We start from the raw sequence: 10,364 nt of genomic DNA on the forward strand, positions 1-10,364 counted from the left end.
TGCATGCTTGGTCAGAACAGAAAAATAAAATACCTATTAACAATATGTAACAGTAGGGTTATTTTACAGGTTTCGGGGGGAAAGTTTACTATACCTGCCATCTAGAGAGCCAACATCTTTAATGCATTCAAAGTGTTTAGGGCGAAAAGCAATGATATGTGGTAGCATATCCCTTTTGGTGTACCTAACTCATTATGCACCTTCATTGTGCTAGCTTAATGAAGAGGCTGACAATAAAGGGTTTAGTTCAATTAAAATCCACCTGCAAAGTGTATTTCATTCATAACATCTTTTGTATAATAAAAGAAACATTAATACAGCTCTTTCCAAACATCCTTGTCTGTAAAATGAGTGGGTTGGATTAGTTGGTCTCTAAATTCTTTTACAGCTCTAAGAATTTTTGAAGCTATTCTAAAGTAGGGTCTGTTTATACCAACAGTTGTCTTTTAAAGTTATATTTGATTCCACCTCCAGGTACTGTATTTACTAACATGTTGTTTGTCTTGATGTTAAAACAGTCAAGTTCATTTTTAGGAAGGGCAGTGACAGAAAAGAGGGACAGCTGAAGAATGAAAAATGCTACACATTGAGAGAAGGAAATTCTTGATATGAGTTCTAAATCCATTTCCTTCAACATGAACATAGAAGAAACCCAGACAACACCTGCCTTTCTATTTTAAGACCATATTTTTTTAGTTCTTATGTCTTCATTTAATTTCTTGCTGTATGGTTTGTTTTTTCCCATTGGGTTGACATCTTTGAGTTTCCCGTTTCCCTCTCCACTTCATTTATCTGAGTCATGTTAATATTCCCTTCAAAAGCCTACAGTAGTTATGTTAACACACCACATTTTCAAAATTAAATCTTAATATGTTCAAAACCTCCTGAAATTTGCTCCATCCCATTTTCTAAAACAACTTAAATATGTAATCTGTTTTTGAATTAAGCAAGCCTGTTTCCCCTGGCTTCCAAGTCTTTGAATTTGCTCACGTGCTGCTTTCCTCTCTGCACACTCTATCCCTCTGCTCCATTGCAGAAACCTTTCTTTTCTTTCTGGCTTTCTCTCCCTCCCTCCTCCTTCATTCTTTCTCTGTCTCTTTTTTTTTTTTCAGCCTCCCTCCCTCCCTCCCTCCCTCCTCCCCTACCTTCCTTCCTTCCTGCCTTACTCCCTTCCTTCCTGCCTGCCTTCCTTTTGTTCTTCTATTGGGCACCATGTGTCATGCTCTGAGCCAAGCACTAGAAATACAAATCAAAGAATTTCTAGCAATTCTAGTGACTTCACTCACTCCTGTATTGCTAAGCACTTACTTATATATCCACAATTGTGTTATTTTGCATTTAGTCTTTAGATATTAGAATATGTCCTAAGTGTCCTGTGTTCTCTTGTTGTTTTCCTGTGTGTCCTATTTTAGTAAGTTTCCTGTTGGATAAAGATGAAGCTTTCCTTACGGGGCATTTTCTCCCAGAGTGATTAGCGTGGTGCCCTCACACACGCTCAAGCAACGCTGTTGCTCCACTGATTCTTGAACGAGGTGAACAATAAGAAAGAGCTACATTTTTCTGGTGATGCAACATTTCACTTGTAGTTAGAAATAACATGGTCCTAAAGTATCATTACACGTATTTATTTTTATTGAAGAGTCAGTGTGATAACTTTCTGTGACACGTTCTGAATTTTTTTAGTTGTGTTGATGTTCCTTTCAGCTGGTCCTTTAGCCTCCCCCAGGAATGTCTCCCCAGCGAAAGGGCAGAGACTGAGGTAAGAGCTGCGCCAGTGGATGCTCCAGCCAGCGCTGAAGTTCAAACACAGCCATCACCTGAAGACCACCCTCCTGCTCAGCAACACACCCAGATGCAGTTGCCGCCCCTAGAACTCTCACAACAATGGCTTTTCTTTTTTCCCAAGAAACAGAGAAACTTAATAATGTCATCTAGACTTTTAATGAGCCAAAGACTTTTCCTTCCTCATTTGTATTCTTCTGCTTGCATTTAAATTTAGTGTGATATTCATTTTTAAAAATTCTTCCTAATATAAATATGCTTATTAATCACTAATTTTTAAAATGGAAAATTGCACAAATGTGTTAATGTTTTAAGGATCAAGATTAGTGCTGTAAGTAGCTTAATTTTTAGCCACAGAATTTGATCTTAAGAATGACCTCAGGACGATAAAGCACTCCTGAAATAACAAAGTGGTCAGAGGCAATCCAAAAGATGAAGTACGGGTGGAAAGTTATAGAGCAGTGTAGAAATATCACATGATACCATGTGACACCAGCCCCTCAACCATTCTTTTTAATTGGCAAGCTACATTCTGTGAGATATAGTCACTGCCTCTAAAGAGTTTAAATCTGGTCAGATGAGGTACATAAACTTTTGAAAAGATAAGTAACAAAGTGGGTCAATTGATGGAAAGACCAAAACCAAAACAAAATAAATGATTTGAACAAGGAGCTCCGAAGAGTTCAGCATAAGCTGGATAATACTGGTCTGTTTAGGGAAGAAAGTTCCCCTAAGGAGGAAATTATAAGCTGGATCTTAAAGGATGTTTAAAAATTAGATAAATGGAAAGAAAGGAGAAAATGGAGCCTTTTATTTTTTAAAGATTTTATTTATTTATTTTTAGAGAGAGGGGAAGGGAGGGAGAAAGAGAGGGGGAGAAACATCCATGTGTGGTTGCCTCTCATATGCCCTCCACTGGGGACCTGGCCTGCAACCCAGGCATGTGCCCTGACTGGGAATCCAACCAGTGACCTTTTAGTTAGCAGGCCGGCACTCAATCCACTGTGCCACACCAGTCAGCGCTGGAGTCTTTTAGATAGAGGCATTTTTGTGTGAGCAAAGCCATGGAGGAAGTAATCTACAGGGTGAGTTTAGGGAATTCTGAATACACGCATCTAGTTGACTTCCCTCCAGATACTTAATGCCACTGTGTATATACATATATGGTAAAGACTCCCCATGCACACGTCCTTCTCTCACACCAGGTGTGGCCTGGAATCATAATTTTATTTCTTGGCCATTAAAGCAAATGAGAGAGACTGGTAATAATATATGAACTTGTAATTTTTCTGTTAAATTAATAGTAGTTGGTATTTATTGAATCATCACTATATGTTGAACATTTTATATATTCACTCAAACCTCACAACAATCCTGTAAAATAAGTATTACCTCCATTTTATAGATGACAAAAGTGAGGTTTAATGAGATAGTAACTTGACCAACTGCCACATGTAGGGACACATTCAGAATTGCAACTGCAAAGCTCATGATCTAAGGCAACGGTTTTCAGTCCATGTGCTGCAGTTTTTCAAACGTGCAACACCTGTCTTGGTCAGTCAGGAGCACTGACCTCTTTTGCCTTAGATGGTCAAATAAAAAGAAATGACAACAGCCAAAACAACAACAGACATCTGATGTGAATGAATCAAAAATTATACCTTTTTTAGTCAGATTGGCACAAAACATATTTTTTGGAGTGCTGCAGAATTTTAGTAATTAGTTTATATGTGCCATGAGATGAAAAAAAGGTAAAAATTGCTGATCTAAGGCATCAAGTTGCAATATTGCAATCATTATATTACCACTTCTGTATTGCTTGATATTTTTTGTGGTAAACAAAGAGCTCTTTCATTTAATTATCCCCTCAAATTCTCAGATTTCTGGTTAAATTACCCTAGAGTGATAGAATGTATTTTCCTCATAGAAAATGGAAAATATCAAGGAATAAAGATCATCAGTATTTTAGGCTTTTTTTTTGACAGACTTTAATGATATTCATCAATTTGGTCTGCATGAAGTCTCAAATTCTTGAAAAGTAAAAAATGGGATGAGGGAGCTTAAGGGTTATCTAATGCAATGACTTCTTCTAGAGATGAGATAAATTCATGAGGTCAGGGTGACGATGGAGAGCACACGTCTGAGTGTGGCTGAGCTAGTTCCAGAGACCAGGGCCCTCGGTCTAACCTCAGAGGCTCTTGAAATACTTCATCTTGCCTAAATAAAGCATGAACTTGAATTTGATTCATCAAAACATTTGTCTGGGTGATCTGGGAGCATTGTACCTAGTAGATTGCTTCAATTTTGTGTCTCTTTGGCTTGCTGTGTTAATGTGAAAAAATAGCTCACCGTGAACTAACATCTTTAGATCCAGAAATAGTCATGGCCCGACTCCCCAAAACACACAATGGCCCAAGATATTTTGTACCATGTCTTCAATGATATTCTTAAGTTATTTGGAATTCTTAGTTCAACTAAACAAATAATATATCCTGAATATTTTCTTAACCTATTTTTGTGTACAATATGTATTTATAAGTGCTTATGCATGAATATTTATACATGACTGTTTCAATCATCCATATATTTTTGAAAATATCAATGGTTATTTGTTGTTTAATCATCATTTATCCATGTATCAACTCAAGAATACTTCAGCCATAGAAAGCTAGAGCTGAGGAAACCTCACTCTTCTTTACCAGCCCATTTGCATTTACTTGGTATGTAGTGAAGACTGATAACGTGGTCAGCTGGAGAACACAGAGATTCAAAACACACTTCTGTCCTGAAGGAGTCAGTGAAGCTGGGTTTCCTTCAAAACAAACGTCTGGGCACTTGGACGTGCCTGATATTGAGTGTTGTCCATTCCCACTTAGACCTCTGGCACTGTCAGACTTGGGTGTCCTCATGGCCTGGTTGTCAGGGTTCAAGGTGATCATTGGCCATATCTCACACAGTTCTGATTAAGTGAGTTCACAAAGTAACAGGGTTTTTTAAAACAAAATCCAAGCACTAAATGTGACTTTGTTGACATTTTATGAGACTTTGTTGTATGTCCTCTGAACCCCAATAAAAGCAATATTGCATCCGCTGTGAACTTGTGTTGCTTTCTTGGAAGAAGATGCTCTCATCATTTGTTTGTTTTCACTAGTGTATGTCAAAGCTAGCCTGAGACTCCAGGAAGAGCAAATAGTCTGATATGATAAGAAATTTTTAATGTAGACAATTTCTAAATGACCCCATGTGGCCTTTGAAGAAATGTCACTATCATCTACCTGGGTCAGAAACCAAGGCATGATGCTTGTCTTGTCTCTTGTCACCTGTCATGGCCAATCAGGGTGATCCTATTGACTTTGACATCTTCCTGTTTTCAAATAAGCTGACTCTGCACCATCTATGTGACTATAGTTAAAACAATCCTCACTTCTCATCTGAACTCCTGCATCCCACCTCCTGCTTCCCTCCATGCTGCCAAGTGGCAACCAGAGAAATTTCTCTAAACCACAAATATCATCATGTCATTCACACTTTCAAACTTTTTATTAGCTCCCCATTAGCCTTGAAATATCATGACACCTAAAGCCTTTCATATGCTAGATCCTGGCTCAGCATCCCTCTCTGGACAAATCAAGTCCTTTTCCCCACTCACTTGTCTATGTTGTAGATATACACATTCGCTGTTTCTTAATGTTCTGGGTTTGTTTGTTTATCTTTATTGCATTTTTTCTATTACCAAGTAGTCCCCTCGTACCCCCTCCCCCCAGCAATCACCACACTGTTGTCCATGTCCTTTCATGAGTCCTTTTTCCTTTTGCTCAATCCCTCCAGCCCCTAACCTCCCCCACCCCACCAACTAGCTGTCATCTGCTCTCCATCTATCTGTCTTTGTTTTGCTTGTTAGATCAGTTTGTTCATTAGATTCTACATATGGGTGAAATCATATGGTATTATTCTGTTTATATTCTGGGTTTTCGCACACACCAAAACCTTCTGTTCAGTATCTTCTCTGTTCCCCTTTCCAGACTCCATATGTTGCCCTTCAGGCCTCATCCTGGAAGTCACTTCCTCTTGGAAACCTTTGCCTCAACCACCCTACTGTTACCCCCAAGGTTACAGCTTCTTTCCTCTGTGCTTTCAGTGTCCTGTGCCTACCTCACATTAGCACTGACCACCCATATTATAACTTACATGTCAGTCTCCCCCATTTGAATATGTGATTCTAGAGATGCTTCGTTCAGTGGGGCAGCCACTCTCCATATGTGGCTACTTCAATTTAAATTAATAACATTAAATGCAATTAAAAATTCAATTTCTCAGGGCCACTGGCCACATCTTAAGTGTCCAGTAGCCACATGTGACTGGAAGTTACCCTCTTGAACAGCACAGATAAAGAACCGATCTATCACCAAGGAAGTTGGGCAGGACAATACTGTTTGAGAAGACAAGTACTGTGTTTCACCTGTCACTTCCTCCCCCAGGACTGCAGCCTTTCTTCGCTGGAGTTTGCCATCTGAACCACAGAGCAAAACAGTTGAGTGACTACTTTCTCAATTCTTCCAGAAATGGTATATAACTGAAACTATCCCATATGCATAGAAAGTGCATTAATTTATTACATGTAAAGAGGCCCAGATATTAGGTTCAATTCTAGCATAAAGCCCTCATTGAGAAATTCTCTGATAGTCTATCACCGTGCTTGGCACAATGTAAGTACTTTATAAGTGTTGGCTGAATAAACAAGTGACACATCTGGATAGTTAGACATTTTCTCTTATTTATTTTTACCTAGATTTGTGGAGTCATGGAGGAGACATCTCTAGATTCCAAAGGGCCTCCTCTCTAGAAGATAAGAAGATAGATGATTTTCTTACTTTCATTCCAAGAATACTTAAATTGTAGGATTACCCATTATTAAACTTTTCTCTATTTTACTACTGGCAAACAAAAATAAACAATTGAGGTGTTATTCACTGAGTAAGATCAAAGTGAAAATGATCAAAGTAGATAACTGAATTTGGTAAGGACTATTTCTTGTTAGGCATTAGCCAAAGTTCACCAAAACTGTTCATTATTTCCTGAGCTCCGACTATGCTCCAGATACTTTGTTAGGTACCAGGGATATAGGAGAGCACAATGCAAACACAAGTCTTGTGCTCACAATGAAACAACATTAATATCATTATTTCACTTTCTCTCTTTGCATTGCACCCAAAAGCAGGAGTTCTCAACCTTTGCTGCACATCATAGCCAAGTGGGAAGTTAAAAACCATACTGATACCTGTGTCCTTCCTCAAAAGACTCTGATATAATTGGTGTAGCTATGGCCTGGGAACTTTAATTTTTTTAAAGTTCCCCAGGTGATTCTAACCTGCAGCCAAAGTTGAGAGCTATTAACCTATGGGGATATAATCAGAGTGAGGTCAGAGATCAAGAGTTTTGGTACTGATAATTGATAGCATATTAGAACCAAAAACAGAAAGTTTGAAATTGTCTGTTTAGCATATCCTCATTTTACTGTTTGTTTCTTAGAATATAAGCTGATACTTAAGAAGTGCTTAGTTGTCCAGGCAAACAGCCCCCTCATGACTGAGATAAGACCTGACACCAGGTTTCTGACTTTAGCAGTGATTTTTTGGCCACCATTGAGATCCTTCTGGAAAATGGAAAATATAATTATCTTCAAATCAAGAGACAACCAACATACACTGTGGTCATAATTTTTTAAAGCAAGAATTAAATTTCGATCAATTTGTATTCCACGCACTTAATTTTTTGTGTGTAATCAAATGTGAACATTATAGATTTATTTTGGTAGAGTGTAACATTTGTTGACAATGTACAAGACGTTATATGCATGTGGTTGTGTGTGTAAAGATGTAAACAGAGAGTTCAGTCCTTCAGGAGCCCTAACCACATCCCTACAAATTCAAAAATCAATATACATATGTTCAACTCCCCAAATAACTAGGAATACCATTTTGCTTTTAAATTTGAACTACTCAATGGCATGCGTGGCAATGGAAGGAATAAACACAAGTGCACTGTGCTCCCACATCCTCTTTTCTCACTCCCCTTAGTACGTGGCATTCCCTTCAGTGTGACTTTTCACAGTACAGGTAAAAATGGCCAGTCTGTCCCTGTGAGATGTAACCACCATAAAAAAGGGAGCTCTCTTAGCTACCACCACCATGCATTTTTAGATTCTACTGATTCATCAAGAAAATCCAGGAACTATAAATCATTTAGTTCTCTCTTTATCCATATAAGACTATATAATGCCCATGTACCTTTCCATTTTTTAAGGCATCAAAAAAGACTAATGTTCACACACTTCCTTCAAAATGCATGTCAGTGTCTGAGAACCTACACAGTTGGGAAATTCTGTTATATTTCTATTCCAAATCCCTCATGCTGTCATTTAATCCCATTTTCTCTTGTTCACTGTAGAGAAAAGAACAACTGGTCTCCATTCTTTCTAAACTCAATCCCTTCAACTCCTTAAGGACACCTACCTACCTTCCAGTCTTCTCTAGAGTAAATAATATATAACAGTTCCCATCAGGAAAATGTCTCTCTTGCATTGTACATATTCACTGCCATATCACACATACTCATTCTCATCATATAACGTTCATAACCAAAACGGGCCAAGGCCAAGTGCAAAACAAACAAATGTGTCATTGTTATGAATGAAGTTACATATCCAATAATAGATACTGAATACATGGTTGTGAATGATAATCTTCTCATAATTATGTGCCAAAATTATTGTAATTTCTCTTAGAAAGTATTGGTAATCCATTGCTTTTGGAGAGGTAAATTAAAAATCCAATGAGTAGGTTTCAATTTCCTATACGTAAGTTCTCCCTGAACCCTGCTGTGGAATATTCCATTCAGCACTCCACAGCAGGAGCCTCCACTGCTTTGACAAAAATAGATACTGTACTGGAACATTCAGTCAATGGAGTAATTCAATTGTCCGAACATTCTTTTCTGCTTTGTCATTTACATTTTAATAAATCCCAAATATTGTCAAGCTGTATCCAGTTGTACCAAGTGTAGCTAATAACATGAAGTTACCAGATGCAATAAGAAAATCATAACATGCAAGCCCTGTAATGCATCAACATTTGGTTTGTGTGTATTTTTAATTTCCTGCATTTTAAGTGATACTGAAAACTAAAATAATGACTATTTAGCAAAATCTTGGTATTAACAACATTCTGCTAGGATATTCAGTCTTCACAAAGAAAGATGTGAGAGGTGGTGCTCCACTTAACTGGTCAAGGAATGCTGGCATCTGTTAACCCCAAGGATGACGCTGGGTAGTCAGCAAAATGTGGAATGGTAAATTATCATATTATTTCTATTTCTCCGCCCGTTTGCTGCCTCTACATTCAGGAGGCTCAGATAATCACATTTTGAATTCATTTGACATTTAGTGATGCCAAGATTTCAGACAAGCTAGTCCTGAAAAGGATTGTGTGTGTGTATATGTGCTTGTGTGTGTGATTATTGTTATTAACCAACATGCAAAACTTCCCTTATGCATATATTGGCCACCAACTGTTTCAACACTGACAAATTTGTCATCCCGGTTTGACAGAGCCACTGAACTTTTACAATGCTGAAGAGCTGTAATGATGGTGGTGTGAGTCTCACTCAGCATGGTGGGGATCCCTAAGTGGCAGGGATGTGCCTAGAGAGGAGAGTTCTTCAGGACAATACAATTCAGATTAATCTACTAGTAAAAAAATCACGTGGGACATGAGACTTAAACTTAGCTCTGATTATATCTTTTGTACCTAATTACTTAAGTCACTTAAGTTAGCCCATGAGAGAATTTTTCTTTAGGCATCTCCTCTCAACCCTCTGATTATTACCCTTTGGGACTTTAACCACCAGAGGACCTGGATTATTTTCTGACCACAGGTAAACTTGGTTAGTGTCAGACATGTAATAAACTCAAGGACAAAAAAGAACCACTTGTTTTTGCTGATGTTCAGAGCAGTTGCAATGCCTGACACAGGGATTGTGAGCAGCACACAGCTATCACTACAGGGGGTTACACATTGCATTGAAGAGAGTGATATCATAGAAAATGGTGCTGGGATGGAGAAAACCAAAATGTAGTGGAGTTTGACGCACAAGTGAGGTCATCACCATTTCGTATGTCCAGAGTTTTCTCTTACTCTGCCCATAGAGTACTACCAGTAGACTTAGTGGAAGAGCATGACCTAGCCAGTAGTACGAAGATCATGATACCTTGAAGACCCCTAGAAAAGGAACCTTAAAACTGTCCCATTCGCATAGAATACAAGTAGATACTTGCCCTCAGAAAGTACTGGTTACAGAATAGTTGATATGTGGTTTTGAAATGTACTCAGTGAACTTGAATTAATTAACAAATGGTCTCAATCCACTTTAAGGAGAATATTAGAAAATGCATCAGATAGTGAATGTGAAAAGGCAGAGTTAAAAGTTTTATTTTTGTGAATCAAGGTTCCCATGTTCCAGATCTCACTTCATCAATATTTGTCTTAAGTTCTGAAGTTCAGTTAGTTCTTCTGTAGAAGAAGAAA

The 10,364-nt window shown here is 38.1% G+C and overlaps 1 long non-coding RNA gene across 1 annotated transcript in view; it reads left to right on the top strand.

Annotated features, from left to right (window-relative positions):
- LOC123479434 (uncharacterized) overlaps nt 1–4,879 on the top strand; it is a 377,575-nt gene extending 372,696 nt beyond the window's left edge. Inside the window, exon 6 of the long non-coding RNA XR_006655048.3 lies at nt 1,705–4,879. This is a non-coding gene — a long non-coding RNA (uncharacterized lncRNA). The remainder of the gene's footprint in view (nt 1–1,704) is intronic.
- The last annotated feature ends 5,485 nt before the right edge of the window (nt 4,880–10,364 follow it).

Source organism: Desmodus rotundus, chromosome 7 (assembly GCF_022682495.2).
Source record: "Desmodus rotundus isolate HL8 chromosome 7, HLdesRot8A.1, whole genome shotgun sequence".
Classification (NCBI taxonomy): domain Eukaryota; kingdom Metazoa; phylum Chordata; class Mammalia; order Chiroptera; family Phyllostomidae; genus Desmodus; species Desmodus rotundus.